The sequence below is a fragment of the Neophocaena asiaeorientalis genome, unplaced genomic scaffold (assembly GCF_003031525.2).
Source record: "Neophocaena asiaeorientalis asiaeorientalis breed wild unplaced genomic scaffold, Neophocaena_asiaeorientalis_V1.1 scaffold55, whole genome shotgun sequence".
Lineage (NCBI taxonomy): Eukaryota > Metazoa > Chordata > Mammalia > Artiodactyla > Phocoenidae > Neophocaena > Neophocaena asiaeorientalis.
In genome coordinates, this window is record NW_020175684.1 from 6061315 (window position 1) to 6081886 (window position 20572).

Below are 20572 nucleotides of genomic sequence, written 5' to 3' on the forward strand. Positions count from 1 at the left end.
AAAAAAAAAAAAAAAAAAAAAAAAAAATTAATGTTCTCTTTAACTCCTTCACCATCTTTTTCTTTTCTCATTTTTTTCCCTAGAATTTAGTATGTATATTTTGCTTCCAATATTTGTTGGTTTTTAATATATATGTTAATACAGAATATATATTATATATGCTATATATTATTTTTATATACACATAAACACACATAATAACCATAAACAAAATACAGTGTGCTGCTATGTGGATTTTAAAACTTACATTAAACTTACATAAATTTTGTTCTTTATTTATTCCACTTCATATCTACATATACATGAAGATATTTTTCCCTTCTTTTGTTATGGTCTTATTTCATGCTTTCTTACCATACTTTCTTGCTTGTTTATTTTCATCTTCAATTATCTTTGCATAATTTATTACAGTTTTATTATCTCTTCATTTTCTGCTAGTTTGGAAATTGCACACTCTAATTTTAATTTTCTTGTGAATATAATTTTTAAAACTATTTTTACTTAACAAAATCTAAAATGTGTACTAGCTCTTTCTTTCTCCTTAAAAAATAGAAGTAGCACAAGGCAAATAACTCAGCATACTAAACGCTGAAAAAAAATTTCACCTTCCATTTTATTTAATTTTATTTTATATTTTATTTTATTTTGTTTTAAAAATAACATTTATTTCTTAAAAGTTAACATGTGCATAATAAGACACCAAAAAATACAAGAAGCAAAAAACAAAGTCATCCATAATCACAAGCCATTTATCGTTTGCTATGTCCTAGGTTTCATTTGTGTATCTATACAACTAAGCATCCATTTTTATGTAATTAAGATCATACAGTTATATATCATATTTTTTCACACACTTTATTTATTCTACAATTTTCCTATCTAATTTTAACAACCTCCAAGTTATCTATATCACATCATCATCAACCTCATAATCATCACTATTTTGTAATAATTGTTTAGATGTAAAAATGTTTGAAATTCTTTTGTTAAGATTAATACTTTCACAGTATGCCTTCCTCAAAATTTAGTTTTTTTCTTTAAAAATCCAACCACCAGTAAATTTTTAAGTAATAGTGTATGAATAACTCTATTTTTATTTCTTCACATGTCTTTTTCTCCTTCTTGAAAATATTCTCTCTGGTTATGGATTTCTAAGTTAATATTGTTTTTCATTCATATTTGGAAGGCATTATGCCATTTCCTCCTGGTGATTATTTTGCAACGATGGTCTGATTTTCAGTCCCTTTAAAGAAATCTGGTTTTGTTCTTTTCTGTGTTCTGAATTGTACCCTCTTTCCCCACCAAAAAAAAAAAAAAAAAATCATATGTCTAAGTCCTTGCACCCAGTACCTGTGACTGTATTTGGAGATAGAGCCTGTAGAGGGTGATTACTTTAAAAGGGGGCTGTTAGTGTGGGGCTTTAATTCAATCTGACTGGTGTCCTTATGAAAAGAGGAAATGTTGACACACAAAGAGATACCAGGGGTATATGTGCACAAAAGAAAAACCAAATGAGTACACAGTAGGGAGATGGTAGTCTGCAATCCAAGGAGAGAAGCCTCAGAATGAAATCAACCTTGCTGACACCTTCATTTTGGACTTCCAGCCTCTAGAACTATGAGAAAACAAATTTCTGTTGCTTAAGCCACTCAGTTCTTGGTACTTTGCTATGACAGCCCTACCAAACTAATACAGTAAGTTTTCCTGTTTCCTCCAAACACTGAAGTTCTACAATAGTTTTATCAAGGTGCCTTTAAGTGTAACATTCTTGTTAGAAGTATATGAGATTTCTCACCCTATTCCACATGGATTTTAATTTGTCTCACACATATATCTCATGTTTCATCTCTCTGTAATGGATTTGCCAAACTTTCCTAATATCTATCTTCTAATTGACTGATTTTTCTCTTTAGCTATAACCAGTATACTGATTAAACTTGTCCTCTTAGAATATTATTTTAGTGGTTGCATTTTATCATTCCTAGAATTGCTATTCTGCTTGTTCTTTTTCAAATTTATCTTCTCTCTTTAAAATTACATGTTTTCCTCCAATATTTTGGGTGCTTCAGCCACACATATTTTAAATTGCCATTTATATTGCTCCATCATGAGTTCTTCAGATGTACACAGTCATTCCTCAACATATGGGGGGATGGGGGATTGGCTCCAGGACCCCTGTGAATGCCAAAATTTCTGGATGCTTAAATCCCTTATATGAAATGGCATAGTACAAGTGACCCTCTGTATCTGTGGGTTCTGCATGCACAGATTCAGCTGTGGTTGGTTGAATCTGTGGATGTGGAACCCATGGATACAGAGGACCAACTGTATTCTGCCATTTGTTACATCTATGGCTCTCACAATGATTTTATTCCCTCTGTTTCTCTATATAAGTATGTAGGTATATGTACTTGTTATGTGATCTTTTCTTTAGAGGAAACTGTTTTTCTAAGGTGCCATAGCTATCTGGGTTGGGAACGTGTAAAGGAGTAATATTTGTTGTGAGCTGTAGGAGACCTAAATCTTTTTGTAATTGTAGAAAAGCATGTTAACTTCTCAGCTCAGGGCTGATAAACCTCACAGGTAACAATAATTTGTTACTTTAAGTGTTACCCATTTAAGACATAGGGAAAGGGCTTGGATTTTAATGGATAATTCCTTTTATACACACTATCTCAAGCAGATGTCTAACTCATGTGATGATTCCTTGAGTTGGTGAGCAGGATATTTAAATCTCCACTTTACAGATGGGATTAACTCCATAGATTTGTCAAGGAAGTAGAGTTTTCTGCTGGACCTGGATATGGTATCGTCTTCACTCTCATCTGGACATTGGATCTCAGTACCCAGACCCATGGTCCACATCCAAGGTTGAGTATCTTTAGTGTTCTTTCATGGCTTTGATTTAAATGGTTCTCTTAATCCTGACACCTAAATATTACTTTTATTTTGCTTTGTACTAAAAGCTTTGTTCTACAATGTGAAATATATTGTGTAAACTTTTATATGCTTGAAACTGAAAGGGTAACTTACTCCTATCAGCTCAGTCTGTTATGTCGATGAAAAGTTTCCTTGCAAACCATGAAAGAGGAAATAAGATTTAGATAACTTAAATGTAGAAAATAGTAATATATTCTACTTCACTGAATATTTCTTAAATGAAAGAATTATTCTAAAATAGTAAATAAAAGGTGCTTTACATATCTTAAAAAATCAAAACCCATTACTATTTATTAGTAAAAGTCATTATGAAAATTATAATTTTTTTCTCAAAAGAATATCAGGAAAAACATTTGGAAACTACTGATGAAATATCACAATATTGCAACAGAAAATGTTTCTCTTCAAAGTATAAATTATGGAGGAGGCAACAGAGAATATCAAGTTATGATTTAGAATATAAAAATGAACACTATAAATTTATATTATGGAGCAAAGTCTATATTAAGTATAAATTTTAATATTTTTCTATCTCTTTATTCTTCTGTACAATTTTGCATTCAATATTTTTTGATTATGTTTTATTTAGAACTGAAAAAAATCAAAATAGTAAAGTCATATTGTAGAATAGTAAAATTATGGTAGATTTTTTTTTTTTTTTTGCGGTACACAGGCCTCTCACTGTTGTGGCCTCTCCCGTTGAGGAGCACAGGTTCCCGACGCGCAGGCTCGCGGCCAAGGCTCATGGGCCCAGCTGCTCCACGGCATGTGGGATCTTCCTGGACTGGGGCATGAACACGTGTCCCCTGCATCAGCAGGCGGACTCGACCACTGCTCCACCAGGGAAGCCTTATTTTCAAAAATTTCTATATCACTACACTAATTTTATAATAAAAATTGTGAATTTAAATTTCTGTGGTTTTCTGATTTTTATTTGAGCTGGAACGATAGCAGGAATTTTTTTTATAAAGATGCTTCTCTAGAGGCAGTTTCTCTCAAATGGCTCCATAAACTTTGATATTAAGAACACAGAGAAAAGAAAAAGTACAAGAGAACAATGAGTGGACACAGAGCACTTGCTATGGGAAGCTATGCTTAGCTTTCTCAGCCCCTGGTGTAACTTAGGCTTTTACTTCTTCAATCAATGTGCAGATACTGACCAATCTTACAGAAATATTAGAGAAACTAGCTTAATATCAGCTGATGTTAAAGACACTATATCGAAACTGAGATGACACAGAAAATTTATATTTGTCTCAGATAATAAACAAAACAAATAAGTAAATAAATTTGCCTGTCATATTTTCTACAGTGAATAATTAATGAGGTAATATCATAGGAAAGTTGTATTTCTTTCAAAAGAAAATGGTGCTCTTGTGATGGTTAATTTTATGTGTTAATTTGGCTGAGCCACAGCGCCCATATATTTAATCAAACATTATTCTGGATGTTTCTGCGAGGGTGTTTTTGGATGAGATTTACACTTAAATTGGTGGACTGTGAGGAAAGCAGATTGCCCTCCATAATGTGGAGTTTAGGCCTCCAATCAGCTGAAAACCCAAACAAAGGGGTGACCTTACCCAAGCATGAGGGGATTCAGCCAGCAGACTGCCTTTGGGCTTCATCTGCAGCACTGGTTCTTCCTGGATTGTCAGCAGACTGCCTTTGGACATGAACTGCAACTGAGTCTCTAGCCTGACAACCTCTCCCATCAGATTTTGGACTCACCAAGCCTCTGTAATTATCACGCAAGCCAATTTCTTAACTCTCTCTCTCTCCTCCTATATCTCCTATTTGTTCTGTTTCTCTAGAGAACCTTGACTAGTACAGTTCTCATAACTTTTTCATTTACTATTTTCAGGGCTAAGGTCTGTCTCTTGATCTCTCCTGCCCTATATCCAAGACTGTAAAGGGTAAAACTATGATTTTTAGTGCAGTCCTTTTAAGTTAAAAAGAAAAGAGAGAAAGATACAAACAAATCCAAGACATTCTATGAACAATGTTATATCAAAAGTAGTATTTTCATAATCATCTTTGCATTTTTTGAATAACTCATATAGTTTTAGATTTAACAGATTTATGTTTTAATTATTTTAAAAGTGTGGAATAATCTATTCTAAACTGTATGTTGGTTCCCAGTTTTAAGTGACTTTTCTTCCTTGTATGAAAGTTATTAAATTCACAGAATTAATAAATGTTTGTCCCCCTTCCCTCACCATTTAAACACTACCATCATCAGACCTAGTGATTCACCTAATAAACCTCAATTTCCACATTGTAAACTGGAGATGATAATGTTGCCTACACGGAGAGTCACTAAGAAAATTAACAATGATGTGCAGTCAGTGTGCTCAGCTGGGCACCTTACAAAGTGAGCCGTCGTCACTGCTAATTATCATCACTGTGTCTAAGGTCTGTAAAGCCGATGCTCATTGCCTTGTGCCATATCTGACTCACTGTTATCCATTATCTGGCTTTGTCCACACTGTTATCATTTGTACTTTTTACAAAGCTCTATCCTGGTGATTGCTGCTTTTTTAACAGCTTGTCAGAATCGATATTAAAACAATAGCATCCACATTTCTATGAAGATTAGGAGTAAATTGAAGGCAATTTAGGCTATCCTTAGTTAGATAGGATTTTATTTAAGTTGTTCAAAGAAAAATCAATTTTAATCTTTATCTTTGTAGTATCTCCTGCTAGTGAATTTTATCAACTCTTAGAAATTCTCACCATCTTGCTTACATTTGCCTTTCATTCTTTTTCATGTGATTGGCTTTGGTGGAGATCACCTGGGCACCATCTTTCACAGGGGCGCTCTTTCGTGCTATATGTTACATCTGTCTTCTCTCAGTGTTGTTATCTCCGGAGTAGTCCTTTCTTTGCTTTTTCTTTATAACTAATTTTAAACCTTAAGCCACCTCCATTGCCTTCGTCTGAACTCTCTCTGCATTTCCCACCACAGCATTAATTTTGATTACAAAAACAAGTCACTCCTGAAAGTAATATGAGAATTACCTCGTGGTTTCTTGATGCAGGGTTCCTATTTAAGAATTCAGCACTGTTTGCTTTCCCCAGGGCTGCATCACTGATCATGGTTAGTTTCTTATCTGTTATGACACTTAGCTATCTTTCTACCACACTTGCATTTCTTGTATTTTTGCATTGAAAAATTATTTTTCTCTTCAGATATACTACCCTCATCTTATCTTGACTGTATTTTTTCCCATGTGTTTTTGCATTCAACAAGGTCACTTTGAATGGTGATTTTATCTTCTACATTTTTAGCTACCTTCCTTCTCCCTCTTGTTTAACGTTGTCTGCCAAGTTAATGAGTGCAGAGCATATTCCATCATCCTGACTTCATAGTGTCTTCTGTTAAATAATTCAAGGATTAGCACCAGCCACACATTTCTGCTAAGAATGTCATTAATGCAGTGGTTATTTCAGTTTTCTTTAATTGACTGGCCCCAGCATGGAACCTAAGTTCATGATTTTGGCATCTTTTTAGTGATGACTACCTAAAATGTTCCATTCACTTGCCATTTACTAACAAACTGAGTAAAATCTGTGTGCTCTAATATTCAACACTGTCTATTATTTGATTCTAATGTCTTTTGAGATTTATCACCCACTATTTTTGTAGCCTGTAAAGATTAGTTTTAAGAATGAAGACTCAACTGTGGCTGCTGGTGTGGAAAAGGAGAGAAACTGGTATGAGTAGGAGGAGAACTATGTTACATTATTTATCCTTTTATTCTTTCAGTTTCATTAATATATTGTACAATGGGTTGCAGATTTGATAATGAACAATACGATATACATGATCATGATATAAAATCATATTTTGGAGATAAATAGTTAGGAATGCCACTAATTAAAAATGTAATATAGGGCTTCCCTGATGGCGCAGTGGTTGAGAGTCCGCCTGCCAATGCAGGGGACGTGGGTTCGCACCCCAGTCTGGGAAGATCCCACAGGCTGCAGAGCAGCTGGGCCCATGAGCCATGGCCACTGAGCCTGCGCGTCCGGAGCCTGTGCTCCTCAACGGGAGAGGCCACAGCAGTGAGAAGCCCGCGTACCACAAAAAAAAAAAAAAAAAAAAAAGTAATATATTCACTGATAAAGGAGATAACACATTCAGATAGATCCCATAGAAATGGGTTCTATTGCAGACAAGTATGGAGAGAGTGGTTAGCATGGTATTTGGAGGTGGGGACTTTAGGTGGTAATTAGCTTACAAAGATGTATTCTTCATGAAAGGATTAGTGTTCTTATAAGAAGAGACCAGAGGGCCAGCTAGTTCTCTTTCAGCCATGTCTACAACCTGAAAAAGGGCTTTCAGTAGAACCTGATCATGCTGGCATCCTAATCTTGGACCTCCCAGACCTCAGAACTGTGTGAAATAAAGTTCTGTTGTTTATTAACCATCCATTCTATAATATTTTGTTATAGTAGCCAGATCAGATTAAGACACCATGGAATACAGAGGTTATGTAGTCAGATCAACTTTAGAGAGGACAAGATACATCTCTGTCATTTTTTCAATTAAAGTACTTACAATACTATATTACTTTCAGATATTCAACATAGTAATTTAATATTTTATAGAGTATACTCCATACACAGTTATTATCAAATATTGACTATATTCCCTGTACTGTACATTGCATTCTTATAATATATCTCTGTTTTTATGAGTAGAGAATGTAAAAAAAAGTGTAGTGAATACCAGTAGGTTTGAAGACTCAAGAGTAGGAAATCATTTTCTTCCTAATGGCTTTAATTTTACTGCTGAAATTAATTAACAAATCTGTGTAAATGAAGGCAAGGTCACAGAGGGATTTGGATACTGAATTGGTAGGAGAAGATCTGAAAAAGGTACAGTAATGAATGGGATAGAGAACTAGAGAGGACTAAGGAATCATGAAATGATTGGGACCTCCATTACATGCATGGGGGAAGTAACCAATTACAATAAGTAGCTGGACACCTCCTGGTAGACAGAAGTACAAGAATTTTCAAGGGAATAACGGCAACATCAAAAGTCCCTAAATTATACCTTTATCCTCAGGTACAAGGAGTGGTATGTGCCCAGCAGTTTCAGTGTGTTTAAAACAAGACTTCAGAGAATGGATGAGAGATTGTGAAGTGTATCAGGTCCCAAAAAGAAAGATGGACCAGACAATCTTCCTGAGCTGCATGATTGGGCTCCAGGCCTGAAAGGAACAGGATTAACTATAATAATAGGAATAGTAATCACAACAGTTAGCATATATTACCACACGTTGTCATATTCCATGTAAATTATCTCACATAATCCTTCCTACAAAGTTATACAGAGGCATTATTATTTTTTCCGTTATGCAAGTGAAAAAGAAAAAAAGAAGAGAACACCTGTGAAAGCAGGAAGTGAGTCGGAAGGCCTCTAAGACAAGGCATTGTGGGGTAAGATTTTTGGCTATACTTGTTGGGATGTTTGTATTAGTGTAAGGGCATTAAGCTTGCCATTCATAACCTGCCTCCCATATATAGAATCCAATCATCCCTCCTCAGGAGATATAACCTAAAGTGACCCACCCCATTATGTTTCCAACTTCAAATTCAAAATCAGTTCTCTCATAATGTCTGCATTATTTCCTTGCAAACTGACCGTCAATAAACCAAAATTGAAGTTCTCATACTCAGGGATATCAGATATACAATAGGAGAAAAGGCTTTGTAAATCCCAAATTAAAACTGTCATTAGGAAAAAGAAAGAGTAGGAAACATAACTGCTATCACTGATTGAGGTAAATTATGAAATCCCACATGTAGGAATTGTGACAATTTTCTTCTCTGTTAGGTAAATTATTTAACTACCTGATCTGCTAGACTCCTATTCCATGCTGGGGGAACTCCCTCATCCAAGGTAATTTGTGGTCCCTGAATTTGCTCCTGGGGGATTCTTGTTTCCATCCTCCATTTGGAGACTCCATATAGCTTGATAAATCCTTAAAGAAGAGATTGCATCAATCTATCTATGGTGGTGAGAGCTGGTGTTTAAAGGAATGGATGGATTTCTTTGACTAAAGTATTAATTGACAGATCATGAAGATCTACTGGAAATGGTTGTCAAAGAGAATTAGTATTAAAAGTAGCTTTCAGATTTAAACAAAATATATGGGAGAATGGCAATGCCACAGACATTAACAGATTTCTCCACCTCTACTCTGAAGAAATCAGTCTATACCACAGCACAGTATCTTAAAATAACTTTATTATACAGATAAGTTTGACATCTGATTATCATATATAATTAATGCACCTAACTAATCAAAGTTACTAAGATACAAAATGTGATACATTCATACATCAATAAAATATTGTGTGTGTACATGGGCACACATATAGCTGTCAAAACCAATAAATGAGTTCTAGAAGTTAAGACTTTGGATAGATGGTGTCTGGAATTTTGTCAACTGACTATGCTATATCTACTAATCAGAACTCCTTTAATTTTTTTTTCTAATTCTTTATTAACAAGATTAATATTGTTGATTCTCTTTCATTTTTGTGTACCCCTAATGTTGCTTTCCCATGCATACTTGAGATCCATTCATTGCCACTGTGAGTAACTATGCCCCTGCCCTTTTTCTGTGCCAATGCACTCAAAGATTTTATTTCTTTGCCTAGCCCATTACAGATATTAGGCATTTGTATACTTCATTGTCCAGTGAAATTAATTCAGTTTTCAGTTGGTTGATTTACTTATCCCTTTGTATTGTGGAGCTTTGGTAACTATATTTGGGCTCCTGGAGCAGAGGGATGTTACCTGAAGGAAGTTAATAATGACATCTGATTTAATCATTTCAATTTTATGGATTGTAAGTTCTGTTTATATGGGAGGCTGGATTTTTTTTTCTTTTTTTCCTCAGTAGTTCTCTCTCTGTTCCATTCAAGCACTTAGGCCATTCTGTATTCACTGCTTCTGGGAATGGGTGTGACTCAGAAGAAAGCAGATAAGAGCCATCAATAGTCTCACCACTTACCAGTGCCCCAGAGTGACAAAGAACCTACCCAATGGTACTGATGCCCTAAAGTCTGGCATAGAAATAGCTGACTTAATCCTCAAAGGAACAGCAGGCATGAAAAAGGATCAGATCAGTGGTAACTTGTACAGATCAGTGACAGATGTCTCAGAGGATTCCCATGTAGACAGATTATTTGAAAGATAAATGAGCCCAGGACATCCTAATTATCCCCCAAACTATTGAAAAATGTAGGGGTAAGAATGGGAATGCAACTTGAGTGAGATTAATCTTCTATCACCCTAAAAGAATGAACGTTCAAATTATACTTTGAATTATTCAAACTTACCTATCTTAAATACTAGATTGTGCCTAGTTTTTAATCCACTGCAAAAAGAAAGGAAAAAAAAGATCCTCAGTTTTCCATCTTGTTCTTATTCCTATATTTAGATGTAATATACTCTACTTGTAGATTCACTATTCATTAAGAAGATAACAACCTAGTGATTACCAAATCCAGCTGTGTATAGGAACTTAATAACTGACACAGATGAGTGAGGCTGGCAGGCCATGAAAAGTTCTAAGTGATGGTGATACTTATGGGAGGAGGAAGGACTAAGAATGCAGATTCTTTCTAATGTGGATGATGGTTACTTTGTTCTAGATAGATATTGCATTCTAGGAATGCAAGGCATGTATAGCCAGATTTTTTTTTCAAAGAAGCTGAGAATGCAAACTCTTTGTGTCTAAATTGGCAATATTAAAAACACTGTGCAAGACAGAAAAAAAAGGCAAAAAAACCCTTATCTGTAGGTTTCATCTTACTTTTTATGCCATTTTGTGTTCTTTACCTTAGAGTATTGACTTTAAACTTATATACAGAATGGAAACTTTTCACAAACACTGTGAGGAAGTCAGATGAATAGAATAACCTGCAGTGTCTCTGGTTAAAGTGCTGAAGGGGAGGTTAGTGCCTCAACCTCTCCATACCTCTCCTGTCCACCATGGGAACCTCCACGGAACAGATATTGGGAAATGATAAAGTTAATTTGTATATCAGGACTCACAAAATCGAGGCCACCCCAGTGGCCAGGTTATCATCACAAATCTAAAGCTAAGTCAACCTGAAATGATGGGAAACACTGTCAAAGAAAGCTCACATACACCAATCAGAATCCTCCAACTCAGCTTTAGCTAGCTTACTTTGCCCTAAAACATCGGACCTGCTCACTTATAGAGAAAACTCTCATCTCCTAGCCAAATCATGCCCTGTTTCTGCATGGCCTCTTTTAATACTCCATAAAACTTGATTTATCCCAAAGCCGGAAGAGTGCTCCAGGGCTCGTGAGGCGCTGTACTCCCCTAATCCATGGATCATTTTTCCTTGAATAAAAGACATCAAACTTGTTACTAAATTGTTCTAGTTTTGTCATCTGACAAGGGACACTGGTCAAAAGAATTACATGTTGTTTTTAGAGAAGACAAATTAATAAATCTTTAGAATAAAGGGCTCTCCAGTCAAAACATAGAAAAAAAAAAACAATCTAGAAACATTTGGGCATTCAATGGCTTCAATGAATATTAAGTTGAAATATAATTTACTTTAAAGAGCACATGTGGTTATTGGCTGATCACAACCTCGCTGCTAGTCAGCTTTCAAATCTTTTAAGATTGAAGCAAAGATTAGTTAGAAAAATGTACTTTTAACAATGTTGTTACCATGGACTCCTTGCAGTATAATTTAAAAATTACCAAATAAGACGGAAATACAAATGATATTTTTCTTTACTCTCTGTTACTCAAGTTCTTTCATTATTTATAAAAAACCTTGTCATACATTTTATTTTTTATCTGTTCCAATGTGTTATCTTTCCTTATCCAATTTAATTTTCATCACATCCAGAGTGATAGGATCAAACTCCTTTTTCTCAGTTTATTTTTAGCTTTCATTTTCTCATTTGCCTCTGATCAAGGACATTAGAAACTTCATCATTTTCTATATTAATTGAGAAGCTCATAATTTCCTCACTTACTCAACATTCACACTCTACATAGTCTGTTTTGTTCCTATACTCCTTTTTTGGAAAATTGGCCATCCTTGATCTAATTCTCTTAGGGCTCCATGTAACAATTACTTAATATTTTAAAAGAACTGAAACAAACAAATTACTGTGATTTCAGAAGCGACCATTTAACATATTGTATTGTCTCTGCAGCTTTTTGGAGGCAATGCCACTACCAGTCTACCTATAAGTAACACCAATAAAAAGAATTTCAAGCTGTGGCATATTATTAAAATATCATCAAGTATTTTAGCTTTCCTCAGACAATGCCACCTAGATGGCCCACCCCCAATGTATGCTTGATTAGAGCTCTGACTTCAAGACCACTTCACTGGCAAGGAGCTGGAGTACTTGCTGTAACAAATCAAAAACTGAGCTTTTTGAAATATGGCCACACTGCCATGGTAGTGGAGTTCTTTTGGCCATGGGAGAAGGCATTCTCTCTTGTCAGCTAACTGATTATATCTGTATAATTCAGGTAAGTGTAAGATACATGATTAAAATAGAAAAAGAATAATAATTTTCTCATTACAACCTCTAGTGTTAGAGCTAATGGAAAACATAATGTCAAAATGCAACCTCTCATTTCTTTCTTTCATATTGTCAACTGTATGGATGGTTCACTGTCTTTGTCTTCAGGCTGTTATAATGAAATACCATTGACTAGGTGGCTTATAAACAGTAGAGATTTCTCATTGTTCTAGATTCTGAGAAATCCAAGATTAAGGTACGCACAGATTGTGTCTGGTGAGATCCCTCTTCCTGGTTCATAGCTGGCCATCTTCTCACTATGTCTTCACATGGCGGAAAGGACAAGGGAGCTCTCTGTAGTCTCTTTTATAGGGACCCCTAATCCCATTCATGAAGGCTCTGTCCTCATGACCTGATCAATTCCAAAAGTCCCCATCTCCGAATACCATCACATTGGAAATTAGGTTTCAACATATGAATTTTGGGGAGACACAAATATTCAAACTATAGCAGTCACCATAACATAATTGATTTGCAAGCCTATTTAGTCTTTCATATTACATCAAATGTATATCTCTTAAGTACATATAGTTTCCAGATATTTCATATGGGTATTATGCCAGAAGGTATTTTGTAAAAGGCATAGAGAACATTCCAATCTAGATAAAATCTTTCTCTTTAAAATTATTTTTATGACATTCTTAAATTATCGAATCTCTCACTATAAACATGGCATACATTTACTGGTTAAAAGGATATCTAAGAGACTATAATAGGTAGCAAGGTTTAACTCTAGTTTATAATCTTCCTCTCTTAACCATTAAACATCTTATAAATCTACCATTTTGACCTAGCTTTCAATGGCAAGCAGAGATTTTTTTAAAATATAAATAATAAATGTAATTTTAGATTCAAAATGCTGGAAATAAGATGTCTTTTTTTTTTCTCCTTATGGAATTATACTTGTCAAGAGTACAGGTAGTAGGTAATCATCAGTTGATTCCCTCATAGTAATTATTACTAAAGAAAATACTTTTTTCTGAAGAAACTATTCATTTTGTAAAACAATGACAAAAATTTAACACATTCTTTCATCCATTGACTCAAAGGTATTTGTTGAGTTCTTACTATATGCCAGTCACTAAATGCTGACAACCCTTGTCTGTATAAAGAGGAATGAGTCACTGTCTCTAACCTCAAGAAATCATTGCTTAGTGAAGGACAGAGGTACCAATAGATATAGCAGAGCACTCTTAGTACTAAGAGCAGTGTGATTGCAGTGGCATGGCTGCTCCAGGAAAGAAATGCTGACATATGCCTTGAGAATTGCTGTAAATGGAATAACAGACATCAACCAATGGCCCAAGTGGTGAAGGGCATTCCAAGTGGATCAAAGACACAAAAGAATTAAAGATCATTGAGTGTTCAGAGAACTTTGAGCACTTTGATATTACTCTGGTGCAGTGTTTAGGGTTAGAAAGCTAAGTGGAGTCATATTTTAAACAGCCTTGTATGTCAAACCACAGTTTACCTTGTAACATCAGGCCATTAAACTAGTGCCTCTTAATCTGGGGTGTACATAGACTTAACTTCAAATTTAAAATAATAAAAATAAAGGCTGGCAGCCCAAAACTGGAGATTCCAATTTAGTAAGTCTGGAATATGTAGTATTTGAAAATCAGTATTTTTTAATCATAATTGTTATTTTAATAACCTTCAGAAGTGGTCATGACTTGAACTACTGGTTAAGAACCATATCAGTTAAAATTTTATATCAAGGGAATAACATAATTAGATATTCATTTTAGGAAGCTCATTTTGGTATTTATATCAACAATGTATTGTGAGAGAAGTCAAGATTAAAGGCCAAAAGATCAAATAAGAGCCTATTTTAACTGACCAGGCAAGAAGTGATAGGTATTACCCAAAGCCTGAGAATTAGAATTGCAAATTAATGGGGCTTATAAATATAGAATCTATAGAACATATGCTTCTTTAAATGTTGGGAATGTGTGGGAGTGCTTATCCAAAGTAACTCTAAATGGAAAATTGTGCAAAAATTAATCTAACTTGAAACAATTAGAAATTGGTGTTTTTAAAAGGCAATTTCTGTTATATAATTAGATGTGTGTGTTTGAGCATGTGTGTGCTTGCCACAAGTTGTGAAAGAGAATTACTAATTAAGGACTTTATTCAAAAGAGAGGATCTGGATTCCCCAAACAACTTATATTTATCAAATATTCAATTACCTTGCTTGTTCAGTGGAATCTAGACTCTTAAGTCAACCAGAATCACTATATTGAGCATTCATCTGATTGATACCAGGCCATACATTACAACAGATAATATAGAAGTGTGGGTGACAATGCTTGTCCTATGTACTCAAAGGGAAAAGACAAAGATTCATAGCCTGCTAATTAATGACACCTTGTAGTCTGTATTCAACAAGTAAGTAATCTGGTGAGCCAGCCACTTCGATTTGAGGGAAAGAGTGCTTTGGAATTCCATTATCCACAGCCAGTAGAACGTGAATAATTATTTCACCATAGACAATTTCTGGGTACTGGTTTGCCCACCAAGAGTCAGGCTTCTCTCAATATCTGATATGTCTTCTCACTGTCTACAAATGGCTTTTCCACCATTTTCCTGGTTTGAAATATGTATCTTTCATTTCAATAACTTAGCTTTATACTGATGCTAACCTAAAAGTCTTCAGAATTGATAAATTGATTTCCTGATCAGTTCTTACTTGCTCTATCCTAAGGGAATAAATGTGATTAAAAATATCAGAGAAGGCTTCCCTGGTGGCACAGTGGTTGAGAGTCCACCTGCCGATGCAGGGGACATGGGTTCGTGCCCCGGTCCGGGAAGATCCCACATGCCGTGGAGCAGCTGGGCCCGTGAGCCATGGCCGCTGAGCCTGAGTGTTCAGGGCCTGTGCTCTGCATATGGGAGAGGCCACAACAGTGAGAGGCCCAAGTACCGAAAAAAAAAAAATAAAAAATCATAGAGTCGAAATGCTAAAAAAGAGAGTTAAGAATACTTCCATACGGCCTCCTTGTGTTTTGTAACACTTTATTACACTTTCTTAAGTCACCACTTTTCTACAAATAAAAGGTATTTTTCCTTTTTTTACCTTATTATTAAATATTGTAGTTTAGAGTGCAATATCTAAAAGTGAAATAATATCCCTACTGACTTTTCTCCATAAAATTCTATTTTATCACACTTAAAAGTCATTTTTAAACTGATGAGACATTACTTAAGCTTCAGATGCTTAAGTTAATGTACATATCAATATACGGAATTTAAAAGCAAGTCACGTCAAAATTCTTTAGAAATATCCATTCTTATAGGATTTTGAATTAAAATACATGAAGCACTCCCAAATTAAATTAATAGTAAAAATTAATATTGTTTTTTTAATTCAAAAACTATATTCATCAGAATGATAGAAAAAAATGAAAAATAATCTTTCTATTAAAAATTAGGTTTACAGGAGTTGATAAGCAAGAGGCAAATTCTATCAATCAATTAAAAATAATCTTCATGAATCATAGCTAGGTTATTTTTTATCTAGAAATTTCTTATATATATGATCTCCTTCATAGCTTGATTTAAAAAATATGCATCATGTTCACCTTTTTTCCCAATGCTTAAAAGCAATGAGATACAAACATCATGTTATCTGTAGACTAATCTTTCTATGTTGAATTGCAAACTATCACGGATTTTCATTAAGCATAGGAAAACTCAAAATAAGATACATAATGATCTAAAATACTGCATTTTTAGTACAAAAAATATGTTTATCGGATCAACATCAAACTCCCTTTAGGAGGCAAGTGTTTCCAGCCCTCCTAATCTTCCTAAGAATAGTTGAATCGCAGTGGTATGACCACATTCTCAGGCACATCTGGTTATTACAGTGAGCAATGGCTCAGGTCTGGTGGGGACAAATAGCCCTGCCAAGCTTCAGGGTAGTTAGTGATTGTTAACAGAATAAATAATCTTCATATGTAAAAGTGTTCTGTATCAGAAAAATTATTTAGTACTAACTCTCATTGGAAGGCCAGTATATGCAGTAACTATAACCAGTGAGTTAAAGCTGTTCATGCCCTCTCACAGAAGTGCATCCTTTAAATCTTCTTTATAATTTCTATGTTGTGTGCCAGGATTCCAATCTCATATCCACCATTCTAGTTATATAAATGTTAATTTTGGACAGATTTCAATTCTTCATGAAAATAATTAATGTAAATTTTTTCTTTGCTACTATGGTTTGTATTCCATTGCTCTGTTTTAATCCAAGCAAAATCCATGTGTTGAAAGCAACAAAGGCAATTAATATGTGGCATTTTGTGCATTTAGTTAGGAAAGTGTGCATACATTTCTTATTTCTGATCTCATTGTTTTTCATTTGCAATATATCTATACTAAGTAAATATTTTTTACCTACCTATAACATTTGAAACCATCACCTCCCAACCTGCCTGTCTCATACTTTCCTATCCTCATTCTAAGAGAACTAACATGCATGTAATATAAACAAGATGTTGAAAGTAGGGTATGAACTGACTAGGAGTATTCCAAGATTATGATCAATTCCTTATCAATGTCACTATTTTAAAAATAGTATTCACATATTTTTTATAAGAGCATAAAAAGTGAAGAGCATAAGGCTTAAATCCTAATTAATTACTTTGTTTTTAAAATTATTGTTTTTAAGTTTAATAGGCAGATCAGAACATGTCATTTGATCAGTATATAATAGGACAGATTTAACTACTGAATTAAACATTGCTTTACAGTTGTTTTCCTTTGTATACGTAGTATCTGAAATCAGTGTTTGAAAAGTTCAAGGAAGTTGTCTCATTTTACAAGGTATACTTGAAAATAGGCTTGTAAATACTTGTGATAAACTTATAAATGTTGTTTTCCATTTTTGTATTAATGCCAATTATTTTCTAATATTATGATAGTCATTATGAAGAATACAATATAGATTTCTTTTATCCTTTATTATTCCTGTACTTGTCAGTATAGAGTTGTGAATCAGATGTGAACTAAGATCTTGAAAAGAATAAAAATATAGTAGGAGAACAACATATTTTAAATATAAACTTTATAAAATCAAACTGGATTACACTCTTTACATCTTCCCTACCCATATTTCCTTCTAAGGAAAACCATTGATTTATTGCATTGATTTTTCCCCACCCTATTTTTCTATAATACATGCCCTGTTTCCTCAATGGCCTGATTTTATACCATTTAACCTAGAACTTCACTTTCATAATCACAGTGATCAGACCAGAAGATATACACATATATATATATATAAATGTGTAATCCATGGAAACAGTGACTATGTTGTGCTCAGATAAAAGATATCACTTATGTAGATTTTCTTACTCAGGAATTTGCACCAAGAACCTATGAAACTCACAAAATGTTATAAATCAAGGTTACTTCAATAAAAAATAAATCTAAAAATAAAAAAGTATATATGAAAAATTTCCTTCCAGTGGTGAAGAATCATCTGAAAGGCTATAAGTCAGGATGGAAGAGACAACTGTAGGACACATGTCCCTGGAAGTTGGGAGACTACTTTATTCCCCATTAGGATCCTGAGTGATGCTAGCATTTTGAAGTCAGGGCTGGATAAGTGGGGGTGCATTGGGCAGGGCAACTACAGAGCAAGAGAAAGTTTTCAGGTATGATTAGTAAAATGACTGGTGCCTAAGTGGACTATAATCCTGGTGAGAATGCTCTAACTCTATGAAGAATTTATACAGTCAAATCTAGTTAAATTATTGATCATTAGTCCGTTTCAAAGTCAAACTAAACTGACCAATTGTTCATCATGCCAACTTAAGGTCTCAGAATAAAGAATGTCAGCTCCAGCTATAAAGAGGATGCTATTGAGAAACATTGTTTCATGGAAGAATTCCCCCAGTGTGCAGAATGTGCCATCCAAGAAACTAATTCTACTGTAAAACCAAAAGGAAGAAAAAAGGGAAGGAAAGAAAAAGAGGGGAAGCCTATATAATTAACTGGCCTAGTAGATACTTCATGTTGACAAGTGGTTGCTTTAGTGCCAACCAGAGTGCTATAAGGCTACCCTGAATGTCTCTTTGTCTCCTTTCTTGAATGGGAACTGCTAATGCAGTCTTCTGTTCTTTTCCAATTGCTGTATATGTGTGTGGTTTTGGTGTTCACATTTGCTATTTGTTTTACAAACCCCCAACCTAACTAGAAAAGATGACTAAATATGAGTGAACTATTGTAAAAATGGTGAATATGTCTTGAGGATTTGGGGCTCTAAGAGACGCCTTTCAAACATCTATGTTACTTTATATCTGTATATAGTCCTGACTTTTTCTTTTTGCAGTGGGGATATGAATGTCTTTGGTGGTATACAAGATGGTTAGATCAGGTTTAGGAAGTGTACTAGTTACTGGAAAAGACAACATGTGCACAATAATAATTAAAATTTGAAATGTGTTGGACTGATCTCAATCTCATTCATACACCTTCCTAATGGAAACTTTTTGAGCCATTGTCCCTTTTGCCTAGTTTGTCACAATTTTTAATATATGGTCCTACACCAGTGTAGGCAATAAAGAACAATCAATGTGGAGACTACCCTGTGATCTATGTGGATTCTGTGGCTTGACTTAGAAAAAGACTGGCTGAATCATTCATAATGTCTTTCAAATGTTAAACTAAGAGACAAACATATTATGGCAGTGAATCATGGGAACTATAACAAAGAAACCATGAGGAAGCCTTGGGACAAGGCCATGATGAGCCCGGTGCACATCAGTGTGATATGGGGAGGCGGTTTGGAGTGAGACACAGAAGCTAAAGAGTAAGCTGAGTTATAAAAAGAAAAAAGCATTCAGATTATAGCTAGGTCATGCAGGTCATGGGAGAATGAAGAGTTGTAGACTCTGACGGTAGGAAGCACGTCTTTCTTATTTACCATTGCACAGTTCTAATAACACAGCCCATTCCTTGCACTGAAAAAAGCAAACTGAAATAAGTATGTTCAAAACTGATAATATGGTCAACAGGAAGTAGAAAAAAAAACAGTGAGGGAGTGATACATAGGATAAGTTGGAAAAGTAAAGACTGTAAAAGGCATATTCAAGGCAAAGATAACAGCCTAAGTAAATTTATATTATATATTATAAATATATCATTCATATCTCATAAAAATTATTACATATGGTCTTTCTATAACTCAAATATATTACTCTTTTTTAAACTTAATTCTCTATAAATCTGCATTGGAGAAGACCCTTTGAAAAGCCTAATAAAGAAACCAGAGAGACCTGTTTGCAATCTGTTATGATGCTCCAGGTTACACATAAATATGACAAGAAGAACAAATGCAAAAACCTTAAGAAGTTAGGATTGGAGGACTGGGTAACCGGTTCAATGTAGGGAGTGCAGGAAATAGAGGGTCTAGAATGATACCCAATTTTCTTAGTTGACTGAATGAAGAAGACTACTATTCTCAAAGGTTGTGAGTAAAAAGAATCCAATTGTGTCAGCAATAACAAGTTCAGTTTTGGCCATGTTCTACCTGTGGGGGCAATGGACCAGCCTGTGGAATTCAGCTCAGTTATATCAATTAATCTTCTTTTCATTTCCACTTAGATGTTTCACAAACATCTTCACCACACCTTATTCAAAGTTAAAATCCTGGCTCTGCGTGTTTATTTTTCAGATACCCCCATATGAATATAATGTCCATGAAAAGAAATGCATTTGTTGTATTGACCACTATATTATCTACCTAGCATTGCACAAAGTTCAAAATATGCATACAGTGTATATTAAAATGATAAATTAATAAAATAGGCAAGTTAAAAGTTATCAGCCTTGAAAAAAGAAAAAGTTATCAGCCTTGAAATGGCAGCTAAAACTCTAGGTATAAATGTGATTACTAAGGACTAGGGAATAGTCTTAAATATGAGGCAAAAGGGACAATACTGTCACACTAACATTATTTTTTTCCCTAGAATACTACAGAATGTGAATCATAAAGTTGAGAATTAAGGAATATAGGAGATTGA